General features: G+C 44.0%; 1 pseudogene; it reads left to right on the plus strand.

Annotated features, from left to right (window-relative positions):
- Positions 1-16,390, plus strand: part of LOC115087387 — a 194,439-nt pseudogene that overhangs the window by 75,575 nt on the left and 102,474 nt on the right.

Consider the following 16,390-nt stretch of genomic DNA (forward strand, 5'->3'; position numbering starts at 1 on the left):
TGAACCACCAGAGGTGGCAGTAGTGAGCTGGAATGCCCAGCTGGGCTGTGGTCCCTCAGATACTGGAACAGTGAACCCTTGAGGCTGAGCTGTAAGAAACTGAAATCGGGACACGCTAGAGAGAGAATGTTCCTGGATGGAATAAATGATAGCTTTATGGAGCAATTGGTTCAGGAATCGATGAGAGAGGGAGCAATTTTAGATCTAATTCTCAGTGGAGCACAGGACTTGGTGAGAAAGGTAACGGTGGTGGGGCCACTTGGCAATAGTGATCATAATATGATCAAATTTGATTTAATGACTGGAAGAGGAACAGTGTGCAAATCCACAGCTCTCGTGCTAAACTTTCAAAAGGGAAACTTTGATAAAATGAGAAAAATTGTTAGAAAAAAACTGAAAGGAGCAGCTACAAAAGTAAAAAATGTCCAAGAGGCACGGTCATTGTTAAAAAATACCATTCTAGAAGCACAATCCAGATGTATTCCACACATTAAGAAAGGTAGAAAGAAGGCAAAACGATTATCGGCATGGTGAAAGAAGCTATTTTAGCCAAAAGATCTTCATTCAAAAATTGGAAGAAGGATCCAACAGAAGAAAATAGGATAATGCATAAATGTTGGCAAGTTAAATGTAAGACATTGATAAGACAGGCTAAGAGAGAATTTGAAAAGAAGTTGGCCGTAGAGGCAAAAACTCACAGTAAAAACTTTATTAAATATATCAGAAGCAGAAAGCCTGTGAGGGAGTCAGTTGGACCGTTAGATGATCGAGGAGTTAAAGGGGCACTTAGAGAAGATAAGGCCATTGTGGAAAGATTAAATGATTTCTTTGCTTCAGTGTTTACTGAAGAGGATGTTGGGGAGGTACCCATAATGGAGAAGGTTTTCATGGGTAATGATTCAGATGGACTGAATCAAATCACGGTGAACCTAGAAGATGTGGTAGAGCTGATTGACAAACTGAAGAGTAGTAAATCACCTGGACCGGATGGTATACACCCCAGAGTTCTGAAGGAACTAAAAAATGAAATTTCAGATCTATTAGTAAAAATTTGTAACCTATCATTAAAATTATCCATTGTATCTGAAGACTGGAGGATAGCTAATGTAACCCCAATATTTAAAAAGGGCTCCAGGGGCGATCTGGGAAACTACAGACCGGTTAGCCTGACTTCAGTGCCAGAAAAAATAGTGGAAAGTGTTCTAAACATCAAAATCACAGAACATATAGAAAGACATGGTTTAATGGAACAAAGTCAGCATGGCTTTACCCAAGGCAAGTCTTGCCTCAAAAATCTGCTTCACTTTTTTGAAGGAGTTAATAAACATGTGGATAAAGGTGAACCGGTAGATGTAGTGTACTTGGATTTTCAGAAGGCGTTTGACAAAGTTCCTCATGAGAGGCTTCTAGAAAAAGTAAAAAGTCATGGGATAGGTGGCGATGTCCTTTCGTGGTTTACAAACTGGCTAAAAGACAGGAAACAGAGTAGGATTAAATGGACAATTTTCTCAGTGGAAGGGAGTGGGCGGTGGAGTGCCTCAGGGATCTGGTTTGGGACCCGTACTTTTCAATATATTTATAAATGATCTGGAAAGAGATACGATGAGTGAGGTAATCAGATTTGCAGATGATACAAAATTGTTCAGAGTAGTTAAATCCGAAACAGATTGTGATAAATTGCAGGAAGACCTTGTGAGACTGGAAAATTGGGCATTGAAATGGCAGATGAAATTTAAGGTGTATAAGTGCAAGGTGATGCATATAGGGAAAAATAACGTATGCTATAGTTACATAATGTTAGGTTTCATATTAGGTGCTACCACCCAAGAGAGATCTAGGCGTCATAGTGGATAACACATTGATATCATCGGTTCAGCGTGCTGCAGCAGTCAAAAAAGCAAACAAAATGTTGGGAATTATTAGAAAGGGTGAATAAAACAGAAAATGTCATAATGCCACTGTATCGCTCCATGGTGAGACCGCACCTTGAATATTGTGTACAATTCTGTTTGCCACATCTCAAAAAAGATATAATTGCGATGGAGAAAATACAGAGAAGGGCGACCAAAATGATAAAGGGGATGGAACAGCTCCCCTATGAGGAAAGGCTGAAGAGGTTAGGGCTGTTCAGCTTGGAGAAGAGACGACTGAGGGGGGATATGATAGAGGTGTTTAAAATCATGAGAGGTCTAGAACGGGTAGATATGAATCGGTTATTTACTCTTTCGGATAGTAGAAAGACTAGGGGGCACTCCATGAAGTTAGCATGGGGCACATTTAAAACTAATCGGTGAAAGTTCTTTTATACTCAACGCACAATTAAACTCTGGAATTTGTTGCCAGAGGATGTGGTTAGTGCAGTTAGTGTAGCTGGGTTTAAAAAAGGATTGGATAAGTTCTTGGAGTAGAAGTCCATTACCTGCTATTAATTAAGTTGACTTAAAAAATAGCCACTGCTATTACTAGCAACAGTAACATGGAATAGACTTAGTTTTTGGATACTTGCCAGGTTCTCATGGCCTGGATTGGCCACTGTTGGAAACAGGATGCTGGGCTTGATGGACCCTTGGTCTGACCCAGTATGGCATGTTCTTATGTTCACATTTTTAAACTTTGCTGCCACACAAACCTTCCATTTTTCTCCCTATCTGTCTACTATATACATTGCCCATCCTCTTAGCACACAGACCACTTCAGTTCTCCTCCACCTCCTTCTCCCACCCGCACCTGGAGGCAAGAGGCACTGAGATCACACTCAAGCAACAAACTTCACTCCTCCTTTTTCAGGCAGGCCACAGGATTGAGGACTCAGTTGAGTGGGAGCAAGAAGTAGAAGACAGGAGGGGAAACACGCTCCAGACATTAGCTCTGCATCCTGCTCTCCAACAGCAGGTCTCACTCAGGCTCAGCTGATTTGGCTGTAGGCAACCAGCAAGTGGAAGCAGAAGGCAGCCAAGTCGCAACCTGTGTGGAGATACAGCAGCTGTGCGCTAAAGGGCACCAGCACAGCTTGGAACCATTGCTTCTCACTGTTTCTTCAGATGGGATGGGCCAGTTAGCATCCAGCAGATTAAATCTCCTGCCAGGATCATCGTCTCCTTCTCTGTAACCTTATGTATATTTTTGATTAAATATTCCTCCAAATCTTCCTCCTGTGTTGGAGATCATACAGTAGATGGAAGAGCCTTTAATCTTATTATTTACATAGGGGCTGATTTTCAGAGAATTTACGCGCATAGGGGGGGATTACGCGTGCCGGGCTTATTTTATAAAGGCCTGGTGATGCGTGTAAAGCCCTGGGACGCGTCTAAGTCCCTGGGCTTTACAAAAGGGGCGGTCCGGGGGTGGGGCCAGAGGCCTCCGGCACAGCGACCATTTGCCGCTGTGTCGGAGGATTGCGTGCCGGCCGGCTGCCGGCATGCGCAACTTGCGTCTGCCTGCAGGCAGGCACAAAAGGTAAAATAAAAATTTGGGGGGGGGGGGTTTTAGGATAGGGCTGGGGGGGATAGGTTAGGGGAAGGGGTGACAAGGTCAGATTAGGGGGAAGGCCTGGGAGGGATCGGGTGAAGCCCGCGGACGTCGGTGCACCCCCTTGCGCGTGCCGACCCCCAATTTTATAACATGTGCATGCTTGCGCGCACATAAAATTAGGCATACATGTGTGCGCACTGAGTAGCGCATGCACATGTACACCCGTGCGTATTTTTGAAAATCTACCTCATAATGTGCATTTTCCTCTCCTCTTTTGCTTAGTGTCCAGTTCTGAACACACTATAGCCTAGTATGTCCATATCCCAGTCATGGAACTCATTAAACCATGTCTCTGTAACTGCAGCTCTGTCTCTGCCATTAGGACATGCAAGTCTGAAAATGTATTGCCTAGAGACTGAGCATTTGGCCTTACAGCCTTTCATATATATCTTTCCCTTGTTTTCCCTGTGTACATTGCCATACCAGTCCCTCTCATTCTCCCTGTTGTTTACAGGTAAAACAGTGAAATACACAGTTTTGTGTGTCCATTTAGCCTCATTTCTTTGTTGGGGATAACAGCCCAATTCACTCAGTCTTCACCCCACCTCCATCCCATACAGTTTATACATTTGTCACGGTATGATTTCACTTTTCAGTGTAGGATTTGAACTGTTCATCTAGTATCATAGATCCCTTCTCAGAGAGATGCAGGGCATCAATTGTTGAGAAAAGCCATACTGGGTCAGATCAAGGGTTCATAAGTCCAGTATCCTGTTTCCAACAGTGGCCAATCTAGGTCACAAATACCTGGCAGGATCCCAAATAGTAGACAGATTCTATGCTGCACAGGGATTAGCAATTGCTTTCCCTATGCTTACTTGGTTAATAACAGTTTATGGACTTTTCCTCCAGGAACTTGTCCAAACCTTTTTTTTTAAACCCAGTTATGCTAACTTCCTTTACCACATCCTCTGGCAATGAATGCCAGAGCTTAACTGTGCTCTGAATGAAAAAATATCTTCTCCGGTTTGTTTAAAGTGTGCTAGTTAATAACTTCCTTGTCGCCTAGCCATTTTATTTTTGAAAGAGTAAACAACTGATTTTTATCTACCCATTCCACTCCCTCATTTTATTAGACCTCTCTCATATCTCCCCTTAGCTGTCTCTTCTCCAATCGGAAGAGTTCTACAGACCTCTTTAGCCTTTCTTCATAGGGGAGCCTATCCATCCTCTTAAAACCTTTTGGTCGCCCTTCTCTGTATCTTCTCTAGTTCTGCTATATTTTTTTCAGATGTGGTGACCAGAACTGCACACAGTACTCTAAATGTGGTCGCACCATGGAGCGATAGAGAGGTATTATTATATTCTCTGTTTTATTATCCACTCCTTTCTTAATAATTCCTAACAATCAGTTTTTTGACTGCTGCCACACAAAGTAGAGGACTTCAACATATTGTGCATGATGATGCCTAAATCCCTTTCCTGGGTGGCGATTCCTAATATGGAACCTAACATCATGTGATTATAGTTTGGTTTATTTTTCCCTATGTGTTGTAAGACAGAATGTAAATGCAACAGAGCATATAACTAATCTAAAATCTTGAATTTCTGCAGGTAGAATCCAAAACCTTCTTTACACCAGCTCTTCAGCCATGTGTTGAAGATTATGGTGCTGCATTTCCTTTCTTCCCTCTTACAATAGTCTCAGCTAATAGTTCAGAAAATGCTGCAAAGTAATAATCGGAAACCAGTTAAAGGAGAAATACTGTGTGCACAGATTTTTTTTGTTGCATTTCTATCTTAGTCCAAATTGCAAGGGGCTGGTTTTTATTTTTCAAGTTGTTGTTTCTGAGGATCAGCATGTATGCAGCCATCTTGCCTTCCCTCTGCCCATGCCAGGATGTATTCCATGATGCATCTCTCTGTGATGTCAGGGTTCTGTTTCTTCTGCAGTAATATGGCCAGTGCTGCAATTGTATTGGCCTATGAGACAATGATTTTTCTTAGAAAGTGCCGTGTCAGAAAAAGAACTTGTCTTAGGCAACAGGTGCTTGAGTGGGTCCAGGAAGACAATATTGGTCCAGTCAATGGAAGAAGAGAGCTTTGGCCTAATGACCACACACAATGTTAAGTGTGGGAAACAGTAGTGGTTCGCTGCTTGTTCAACTGTTCTGGTCTTTCCTCTGTTCATGTTGATGGTGTTGATTTGCCGATATCCGCAGATATTAAAAGTCTTGGGGTTGTAATTAATTTCAAAGTAAATTTTCGACCTCAAATTAAAGCCATTATTAAATCTGGGTTTTTAAGCTGCGTGTAGTGGTTTAAAATATCTATTACATCCATTTTATTTTCAAACTGTTGTACAGGCATTCATTCTTCCAGTATTGGATTACTGTAATGTTGTCTTAATGGGTTTATCAGCTTATGCGCTTCAGCTACTCCAGAATTCAGTAGCTCACCTTATTTCAGGTAATAAAATGAAAGAACACATTTCCTCGGTTTTAAAAGATCTGCGTTGGTTACCAATTCAGCAGCGTATTTTATATAATATTGCGGTCATGATATACAATTTTTTGAAATTTGACTCATTTTCATGGGCAAATTCATTACTGAAAATGTATGGCCCTACTTGGAATCTTAGATCAGCTCAAAGGGGACTATTGAATGTTTCTTTTTTTAAAATAGCCAGACTTGACATCACACATGAAAGAGCGTTCTTACTGCTGCTCCAAAATTCTGGAATAGCTTCCCCTTTTGAGCTAGAGAATGGTGTCTTGTTCTAAACAATTTAAATCTATGTTGAAGACAAATGTGTTTCGACTGGCATTTCATTAGCTTTTGCTTGCAGTTGGGTTTTTACTGGATTGTTGATGTCGCTGATAATTTTACTAGCTTTGATTTGCAGTTGGGTCCTTTATGCGAGTGTGTTGATTTTAAGCCTTATAGTTCAGTTCTGATTCATGTACTTTTTAACACTTTGTTTTTACGTTATTTTAATGCTATTTGTACTGTCTATTTTGTGTATTAATTTTATGTCCTGTGGCTTTGATGTCTTTGTGCTGATTTTATTATGAATGTTGTTACTGTAAATCACCTAGAGTCTTGGCAACAGGCAATACATTTATTTATTTATTTAAAAGTATTTATATACCGTTTTTTAAAAAAATGAATTTTGTCAAAACAGTTTACAAAAATATGAAATTAATGAAATTAAAAGAAATTAAAAAGGAATAAAAATACATAAATTGGTATATAACTAATAGGTAACTAATCTTAACAAAAAATCTTAATACAAGGGAGCTGTGCCATAGATTGCTTTATGGGCATAGGAAGGGGGAAGGAAGGGGGAAGGGTTAAGAGGTAATAAAGATAAAGTGAGGATAGGCAGTAGCCGAGCATGGTCAATTAGCCCTACATGGGGCTGCAGACAAACCATCCACATAGCCAGGTCAAAAAGAGAATATCAGTCAAAAGCCCTGCACTGGCCAGGAGCTGAGCAATGGCACTTCAAGGCCAGGAAGACTGTTAGTCCAGTGGAGTCAAGGAAAGACTATTGACCTGCCATCCCCATTTAGGGCCAGGAAGTGAGCATCAGACTACTGGTCTGCCAGGGAAAAGAAGTATGTCAGCCTGAGTTCCACCCAGTGCTGGAAAGTGAGCAATAGCCCCAAGCAATGTGGGGTATAACGTCATGCCCTGTGATGCCTTGCAAAGTCAGAGAATGAGTAGTGGTGGCCCATTTGCCCCAAGTGGGTCTGTGTAGAGGGTTTAGACCTTATCTCAGGGGTGTGCCAAGCAAACAGATCGATACTCTAAGGCCGCGGTAGAAACAGTGCGGCAGTGCCGGGCGCACCCTTGTTCCCCGCACGCACAGTTCTCTTCTCCTACCGCTCGATTCTCTCTTCAAATTGCATGCAAATGCATGCCGCGGCTGCGAAGCGTTAGGCAAGCGTTAGGCCCGCGCAACCCATTTTACTGTATAAGGTGCTAATACAGCGCCTATACAGTATCCTGGGTGCGCTGGTACCTGTCATTTCAAATGTCATTTCAAATGACATGCACCAGGAAGTGGATGGTTCCCCCCCCTCCCGAAGCAAGGCGCAGGGCGAAAATTAAAACGGGAATAAAGTGTAAAAAATGGGGGTAAAACCAAAGGGAGTAAAGTGTAAAAAACCATGGACAACCTCCATATTAACATTGCAGCGTAAGTTGTTTATATATATGTATAAATACCTGTCACTTTCCGAATCCCCCAGGCGTGCGGTCATCGAGGCGGCGGCGGCGGTGGGAGCCGGCGGGTGGGTGGGCGCGCATTGGATCCAGGCGACGGTGGGAGCCGGCGGGCGGGTGGGTGCGTGTTCGATCCCGGCCGCGGCAGGGTGGGCGTGCATTCATCCAGGCAGAGGGAGCCGGCGGCGAAAGCGGCCTCCGCCGGCTCCCTCTGCCTGGATGAATGCACCGCCCCCGCCGACAGTGAAGGAATGCCCGTGCGATTTCGGCGCTCAAGGCAGTCACATGGCGTGACGTCAAGCGTCGTGACGTCACGCCTTGAGCGCCGAAATCGCACGGGCATTCATTCACTGCCGGCGGGGGCCGTGCATTCATCCAGGCAGAGGGAGCCGGCGGCGAAAGCGGCCTCCGCCGGCTCCCTCTGCCTGGATGAATGCACCGCCCACCCGGCCGCCTTGAGCGCCGAAATCGCACGGGCATTCATTCACTGCCGGCGGGGGCCGTGCATTCATCCAGGCAGAGGGAGGGTGCGGAAAGGGTTATGCGTCTGTTTTAAGAAGCGCTAAGGACGCGTGAAACTGGAGACTGTATCGCTGGATCGCCTTACGCGTCCGAATTGTGCGCTCACAGCACGTTACAGACGGGAAATCTTCAACCGCACGTTACAGTATCGATCTGAAAGAGAGGTAGGCTAGCAACCCCAGAAAGACAGCAACAGATCATATGTGAAATGGGTGGAAAGGAAGCCTAGAGGAAGAGGGGAAAAATGATGAGTGGGTGGGCTGAAATGAGAATGGAGCTGAAAATGGGAATGCTTATTGTACATTCTGAAATTATAGTTTTTCTAATTTGCTCTCAGAAATGGAAGGGGAGAGGTGGTCACATTATGTTCAAGCGATTAGGACACAGGCACTTCTGTTTCTAATGGAAGCATTTAGCAGTGAGTTCGCCACAAAGTGATCATTTTAGGGACAGCCGTGTCTGCTTGCGAAAGGGAGGGGGACAATTTAAAAGAGCGTCCCGAAGACGCGAGTTAGAATCAGCAGTCTGTACCACCCAACACGGCCCCCTTGCTTTTATCCAAATACCCTTACTACAGGAAACGCCAAAAAAAAAAAAAAAAATCCCAGCGAAAAACCAGAAATGCAAAAGGAAAACAAAGAAAAAGATTTCAATTAAACCAACAACAGGGTCACCTATAGCTTCTTTAGGGCACTTCTCTTTAAATGAAAAAAGTTGAGAGCCCGAAAGCGATCCTGATTTCCCTGCGTTTTCAGGACGGCAGAAACTGAGTCACGCTATGCGCTTCCGTCTGCCTTGGAGCTGGCGGGCGGCCCGTGGCAAAGGGATCTTTTCTTCCAGTTCTCAGGATGGGGGATGGGGGCCGAGTTTTGGACGGTAGTGCAGAAGAGTAGAATTTCTCTAATGGGGGAATTTGGAGGAGTTTCAGCTGCTCAAGAGTGCACCACTCCCACCCTGGCTAGTCTGGTTTCCCCCCCCCCCCCCAATCATCCCCAGCTTGGCAGCTTCTCAACTTCTTGAAAAAGAGAGCGAGTGCTTTGAAGAACCTCATCTGTTAGAGCCATTATTGTAGTGATGTCATATTTCTTCTGTGTAATCTGAGAGACTGTATTTGCTTTCAGCCTCTCTACTGAACTGGTTTTAAATACTTCCCTGCTGACTGGCGTTGTTACCTTGAGCTGTATGTATTTGTTTTGTTTTCCTTTGCCGGGGACCAGCAAACCTCTCAGTTCAGCCTCTCAGATATACACAGGTGCTCCACATCTGAGCAAGGAACCTTGATTCTATCCACTGGACAGATTTGTTAGGCCATTCTTTAAGAGAGACTGTTGGCTGGGCTTTTTATGTTTTAGCCCCCGTCCCAGTCCGCTTTTGGGCACATGGGGAGGGCCACAGACCGTGCAAGGCTCTATGACCCCCCCCCCCGGGGGGGCGCTTCTGCAAACTAATCCAGTCACAGCAAAAGCCAAAGCTACTCAAAATAAAGTATTTGCTGATAACTTGTGGCAGGTAAACCTAAATCCAAAGCAGTAGGCAAGCTAAACAGCAACAAAGTCTGAAAGCACAAAACAAAACTCAGTCTCTTCTCACGCTCCACAGTACCTCCCAGAAGGCCCTCTCTTCAGGCAGAAACCTTTCCACCCTGGGCCCTTTCAGTATCTTTTAGGTAGCTGAATCTCCACAGTCTTTCTTTTTCGTAGTGGAGCCTTTTGTTGCTGGATCTAGTCAGTCAACACTCCTAGAGATTTTTCTGGGGCCTGCTACTTCTCTCTGGAACCTCCCAAGAAAATCCTTTACACAGCACTCTTGTCTCTGGAGAAATCCCTCCTTCCTGGGGCTCCTCAGATGCAGGATTTTCAGAAAACACTTTTCTCTTAACAACTCCCTGGAGACCCAGGCCTTCTCCCCTCTTGGACTCTGGATCTACTTTTCCCTGTCAGGCACCCCTTGCTCTGAAAAGGATAGCGCTTCCTCGGGCCCTGTCCCCGTGGAGGGACCGACCACCCAAGCATCCTGCACGAGGAGAGACATCTGTGCCCTCAGCCCTGTGTTAATAAGGCTGACGCTGAACTCCCAAATTCTCCGGCACCCTCAAACCCCTCCCAGAGGGGAACAGCACAGTACTCTGAACTCACACTTAGGGGGACAGGCTCTGGATGGAGACTTCACACTCACAAAGCTGTTGAGACCACCGATACCATAGCACTAAAGGGAAACAACTTCTATTAAGGGCAGAACTGGGCATCCCCGTCTCATTTTTTTAATGAAGATCCATGGATGCTTGAATATACACAGCCTTTCATCTTTCTTTTAAAGTGGTCATTAGAGAGCAGCAAAACAAGAAACAAACACAATCAAAGAGAGCACGAATCCCAGCATTCGACTGGGGTGGGCTGGTCAGCCCGGTGGCTCAGTGGAGGTGCTGTGCACCTATGTGGCAGGACCTGTGCTCAGTTCCTGGCTCGGGTCAGCTGGGGCTGGGGGTGCTGCAGAGGCTGGGTTCACAGACCTATTTGGGGGGGGGGGGGGGTTGGGGAAGGCCTCATCATTGTGTATGAGGTGGCCAGATTCAGGGTCCGTGACCGCAGGGTTCCGGAAGGAGCCCTGGAGCATGCACCTTGGCCTAGGATTTTTACTGCAGTGAATCCAGTGAAGTGAGTTGGGAATCGGGGTAGGGGGGGGCAGATATAAAATAAGGGGGGGGGGAATCTCCAGGTGGTTGTGAATAAAGGCTCATTGCACCAGATCCAGGTCCTAGTTCCACTTGAGCTGAAAGACCAAAGGAGCAGGAGGAAATGACTGGCTCAAAAAAACAGATTCCAATAGGGCTATTCCCACACTTTATAAAATGAAAGCACAGGCAAATCATTCTCTCTCTCTCTCTCTCTCTCTGCTGCCCTTCACCAGGTCAGAGTGACTCATGGATCCATCTCCCCTGAATTGCAGGTTGTGCTCTCTCTGACTGCGAGTATTGCCCTTTGTGGACCTGGACAGCTGGTTCCCACCTTCCATTCCTCGCATTGCCAGCTCCCCATCAGATGACCCCACCCCCCCTTGCAAGGCTACCAGCTGACTGTCAGTTTTCCTCAAGATCCTACCCTGCATTTTATTTTTTGTGTCTTTTATGAAAATATTGCTGAAGTTTGAACTTTTCTTGTATCGACTGTAAAACTCTGATTTAAATCCTTAGTATTATTTATAACTTAAGCATGGCCCTAACCAAAAAGGCATTTTCCCCACAGCTTTCAGGTCCTGCAAATGCTAAGGGGATTTGCTAGATGCACACATAAGTGTGATAGTGTGGTGATTAGAGAAGGGACTGAGGCACTGTCTTGTGTTTCTCTCCGCAGAGCTCCATGAACCTTCCCCCTGACAAGGCTAGGCTTCTTCGTCAGTACGACAACGAGAAGAAATGGGACTTGATTTGTGACCAGGTAGGGTATGGTTGCAGCACCAATCCGTGCAGGTGACCTTTCTCCAGCAATTGCACCTCTGACTAATCCTGGCTCTGTGAGTGCTCCAAGCCAGGCACAGCTTTCCCCAGCACCCCCAGATATTAGCTGTAGCAAGACCTGCAGAGTGCCTGGGTGAGGCTGAGATGGTCAGTCCCAGGTGTGGCTGCAGCAGCAGCAGCAGGTTGTTTGTAACAGCAGGCCCAGGGCACAGTATTGTGTAGAACTGGGCAGTTGTAGGAATATTGTGTGTGGAATAGCATAGTCCTGGGGCACAGTATTGTGCGTGTAATGGCACAATCCTAGGGTACAGTGTTGTGTGGAATTTGACAAGCACAGGGCACAGTCTGATGCGTGGCTGAAAAATAGTGCTAAAGTGAATGGGGAGAATGGTATGTCACTACTATTTATACCACTGTTAAGAGGGGGCACTTTTAATTCGGAATGGGCTTTAGGGGGGTGGAGTGGGGTTGGTTTGGGGGGGTGGTTTTACATACACAGTAAGATGTATGAACAGCAAAGTACACATCACTGAAGATTTTCTGCTGTTTGAATCGATGAAAGGTACAAGAGGAATTGATTTGTACAATGCACTCTCTACCTAGCTTCAAACAAGCTTCAAACAAGCTAGGTAGAGAGTGCAACAAACTAGGGAGAGAGTGCATTGTACAAATCAACTCTTGTACCTTTCATAAGTTGAAATGACAGAAAATCTTCAGTGATGTATTCCTTGCTGTTCGTACCTCTTACTATGTATGTAACCCCCCCCCCCAACCTACCTACCCCACCCCTCCAAAAAGCCCACGCGCCCACTCCGAGTTAAAAGTGCCCACTCTTACAGTGGTATAAATAGAGTGACATATTGTTCTCTACAGAGGCTCTCTCTCTCTCTATTTTCAGCCCCCTCAGCTGTTTCTCCTTCCCCCTCCATGTGTATTTCCTTTTTCAACAGGAAGCCCATGCTGAGGGGAGGAGTTGCTGCTCTGGTAATGGGGAGCATGCAGTCTTGCTGCATCCCTCTGTTGCTGGCCTGATTTCTTTCTTGCCTCTTGGATATAGACCCGAGGAGAAGTGAAGGACTGAAAAGCAGTTGAGGAAGGAAAGGTTTACAAAGGGGCGGGGCATGTGGCATTGGAATTCCAGAGAAGCAGAGGCAAAGGGTGAGGGATGAGAGTGCCACAGAAGCAAACCCAGTGGGGCTACATTTTCCAGGTTAGTTTGAGAAGGTAGTGCAACCCTGCCTCAATGTCTGTTAATGCACTGTCCCAAACATAGGTCTGCTTAGTTTTCACTTAACTATGCCAACTTTTCCATGGAGTTCCACAGGTTGCTACATCTTCCCAATATTGATAGTCTTGTTAGAAGCCTACGTTATGGATTTGGAGTAGAAGTGTTGCACAAGGAGACAGTGCTTTGGGGTGGAGAGAGAGACTGCAGGTGTCTTTTAAGTTTGTCAGATAGTTATTTCAGAATAAGGGCTCTGGGTTAACAAAAAGAAGATACCTGCAGATGCTTCCATTTGTCATGAGTGGTTCTGAACTCTGTTTTGTAGGCACACCTAGCAGGATAGGTTTTCAGGATATCCATAATAAATATACACGAGAGAGATTTGCATATATTGGGTCTCCCATGTAGATAAATGTATCTCAGGCATATTTTTATGGATATCCTGAAAACCTGCTCAGGATAGAGGTGAGAATTCCTGATCTAGATGATCTGATATTAACACCATTGCATGTCTTGTGTTGCATGCAGATTGCGCTTCCATTATCCTGCTCTGGTCACAGATGGAATTGAATGCTGCTGTACTTTCATATTACACACCATGATTAAAAATGTGTTTTGCTTTTCTTGCAGGAAAGGTTTCAGGTGAAAAATCCTCCACACACTTACATCCAGAAACTGCAAAGCTTTTTGGATCCTGGAGTTACTAGGAAGGTAAAATCATTGTTCTACTTTTTATGGATTCTTGTAGAAACGGGCTTGTCATTGTCCCTCTTCTCTTCAGTAATGCTTCACTTTGAGCTCAGGTGGCCTTTAAGGGGCACATTTCTAATGATTTTACCTGAGTAACTGAGTAGTTACCTGGGTAAAACTGTTGGTTGAAAATTGCTCTTCTCCTGTGCAGGCAAGAGTACTTGTGCTGTAAAACAGCATGGCTACTTTTACTCTGTTACAAAGGTGTGGGGCATGAGGCCAAGAGCTGGCAGACAACATGCAAGAATTTCATTTAGATATCCCCGCACCTGCTGAAGAGAAGGTACAAAGTCCATGGGTTACCTGTGTTGGGTTGGTTGGCCCTAATTTTCAAAGGGAAACTCTGTAGGTAGTTTCCCTTTGAAAATTTACTTGCAAGTCCACAGGTATGAAGTATCCATGGTTCTGCAAGCAAAGTGCCAATTAAAAAAATAAAATAAAAAATTGCCCTTTAGTTGAAATTGTGTGCGTCTCTGCTGTAGGACTTGCAGGACATGCTTGGGTCCAGTGCACGGTTTCCAACATTTGAAGAGTGAAGGAGCAGGAACCAAAAACCGAACTGAAATCTCATCTTCAGTAGCAGCATCCCGGGGAGGGATCTTAGGTCAGCAGGAAAAAATCTCTTGGAGGTCCCCACAGTGAAAAAGGCCGCTCTAAACATAACTAGGCAAAGAGCTTTTTCCGTGGCTGGCCCTATTTTGTGGAATACCTTGCCAGATCCCCTACGACAAATCTCTTGCAGGAAGGAATTTAAGAAAGCTTTAAAAACCCACCTGTTTTCTGAAGCGTTTGGAAACTTAGAATCAACTAGTCAATCCAGTTAAAGCTACTGAGAACGAATCTGTGGAAACATGTTTTGAGGAGAGAAAGTTTCTTTAATCACCTTAACTATTTTTCCCACTTTTGAGTTTTTAAAAAGTAATGGCCAATTCTTGTAACCTTTGACCCACTCATTTTTAGTTATTGATCATGTTTTAAATTTGTATTTTTATTCTAACTTAGATTATTTTTATTTTATTTCTTTATTTTATTTTAAACTTATATTTTTATTTTTGAAGTTATTTTGTGTTGATTTGTTATAATCACATTATTGTAAACCGCTTTGGTCAATGTCTCATTGGTAAAACGGTATATAAATATGTTAAATAAATAAATAAATAAATAAATAAAGTATTTAGACATGCAGCTTTTTTATGTTTTTTCTAATTTCTAGAGTGTATCAGAAATCCAAAGCCTGCTTTTATTTAAAGCCTGATCCGTCTTGACATTGAAACAGTAACGACAAGAAAGGAAACTCGCTGACCTTAGCAGATTATTATGAATTTAAACTGATTCCCAATTGGTCCGTAAACTTTTTTAGTTTTGGAAATGAAATGTAAATAGTTGTGATCATCTGACATTTTATAAGTTTCTCTTGAACCACAGCCCTGTTTATTTCAGATCAGATTTGGTCATATTTGGTGGCTAATTTGGCAGACCTCCGCTAGCTGGATGCTTCATCAGCTCTGCATTATTCTGGTGAAGATTTTTTCTTGCTGAACCTGGGTAGGACCCAGGACCCAGGACTCTGGGATCCTTTGATATCCCTTACAGCTTCCATGGGGGAAGCTGCTGGATACAGGAGAACAATTAGCCTCCTCAGACATGGAGACATATTGGAAATCGCAAGCTCATTCAGCACTCACCATGAGGTCATGCACTGATAACTTCAGCCCTACCAGAGCAGCAATGCCAGTCAAATTGGCCACAGAAGTGAGGCCAAAATTGTTGGTGAAGATGGCTGAGAGCGTGGCGGAAGGGCATCTAGGAGCTTTGGAAACCTCAGTGGTTGGCAAACTGGCCAGGATAGGAGTAGTTCCTGGGAAGTTAAATGTTATAACAGCAGAAATGCCCTTCTTGTTGAGGAGACCTACTGGAAAAAATCAACTTGTCAGGTCACTATTTGTTGGACCTTTGGATATTAATTTGGAGAACATCTGGGAGGTGATTGATTGCCTGGAACAATTTGTCTCAGGGCAGGTTAAATCTTTGACCATACAGTTGCAGGGATCTGTTCCTAAATTTCAGCTTCAAGAACAGATTACTCAGGAAAATAAAGTTTTGGGTGATCTGGAAGAGAGAGACATTTCTGTTGTAAAGAATAAGCTGAGTTGGCTTGCAAAAATGGAGAATTTGGAAAATACTATGAAGAGGCAGAATCTCCAATTTTATCAACTTTCCTTTGGTTCCAGCAGTCACAGCAGCAGATACAGTATATTTGAGATTTAATCCTGGTGAAATTTTAATGATTCCATCTGAAGCTATGTTTTCCACTGCCAGGGTTTACTTTTTTTCCCCTTCTAAGAAGTGTTGAAAGGGGATAAGAGGGATCTCAGGGTGCACCATTAGATTTCCACAGCCTGGATGTATCTGCTTTGCTGGAGAAGTCTGAAATTAACATCGTGATTTGTTTCACATTGATAATGAATTGTTTCCTTGAGCCAGATAAAGATTGGATTCTTAAGATGTCTTCCATAATAAGGATATCTATTGGTGTTAAAATTAGTGAGTTTGCAAATCTGCTGACGTGATGAGAGCCACACAAAAGGAAAGGAAGTTGCTTTTACAATTTAAGTCCAATGTATTACTATTAGGTGTCCAATTTTTCCTGAGGTTTTCATGCACGTGTACTGTAAGATTTCAAGGTGCTTGCTAGATTTTCTTTGATGTACATTATCTTTCCTTCTTTCTTAGGGATG

The sequence above is a fragment of the Rhinatrema bivittatum genome, chromosome 3 (assembly GCF_901001135.1).
Source record: "Rhinatrema bivittatum chromosome 3, aRhiBiv1.1, whole genome shotgun sequence".
Classification (NCBI taxonomy): domain Eukaryota; kingdom Metazoa; phylum Chordata; class Amphibia; order Gymnophiona; family Rhinatrematidae; genus Rhinatrema; species Rhinatrema bivittatum.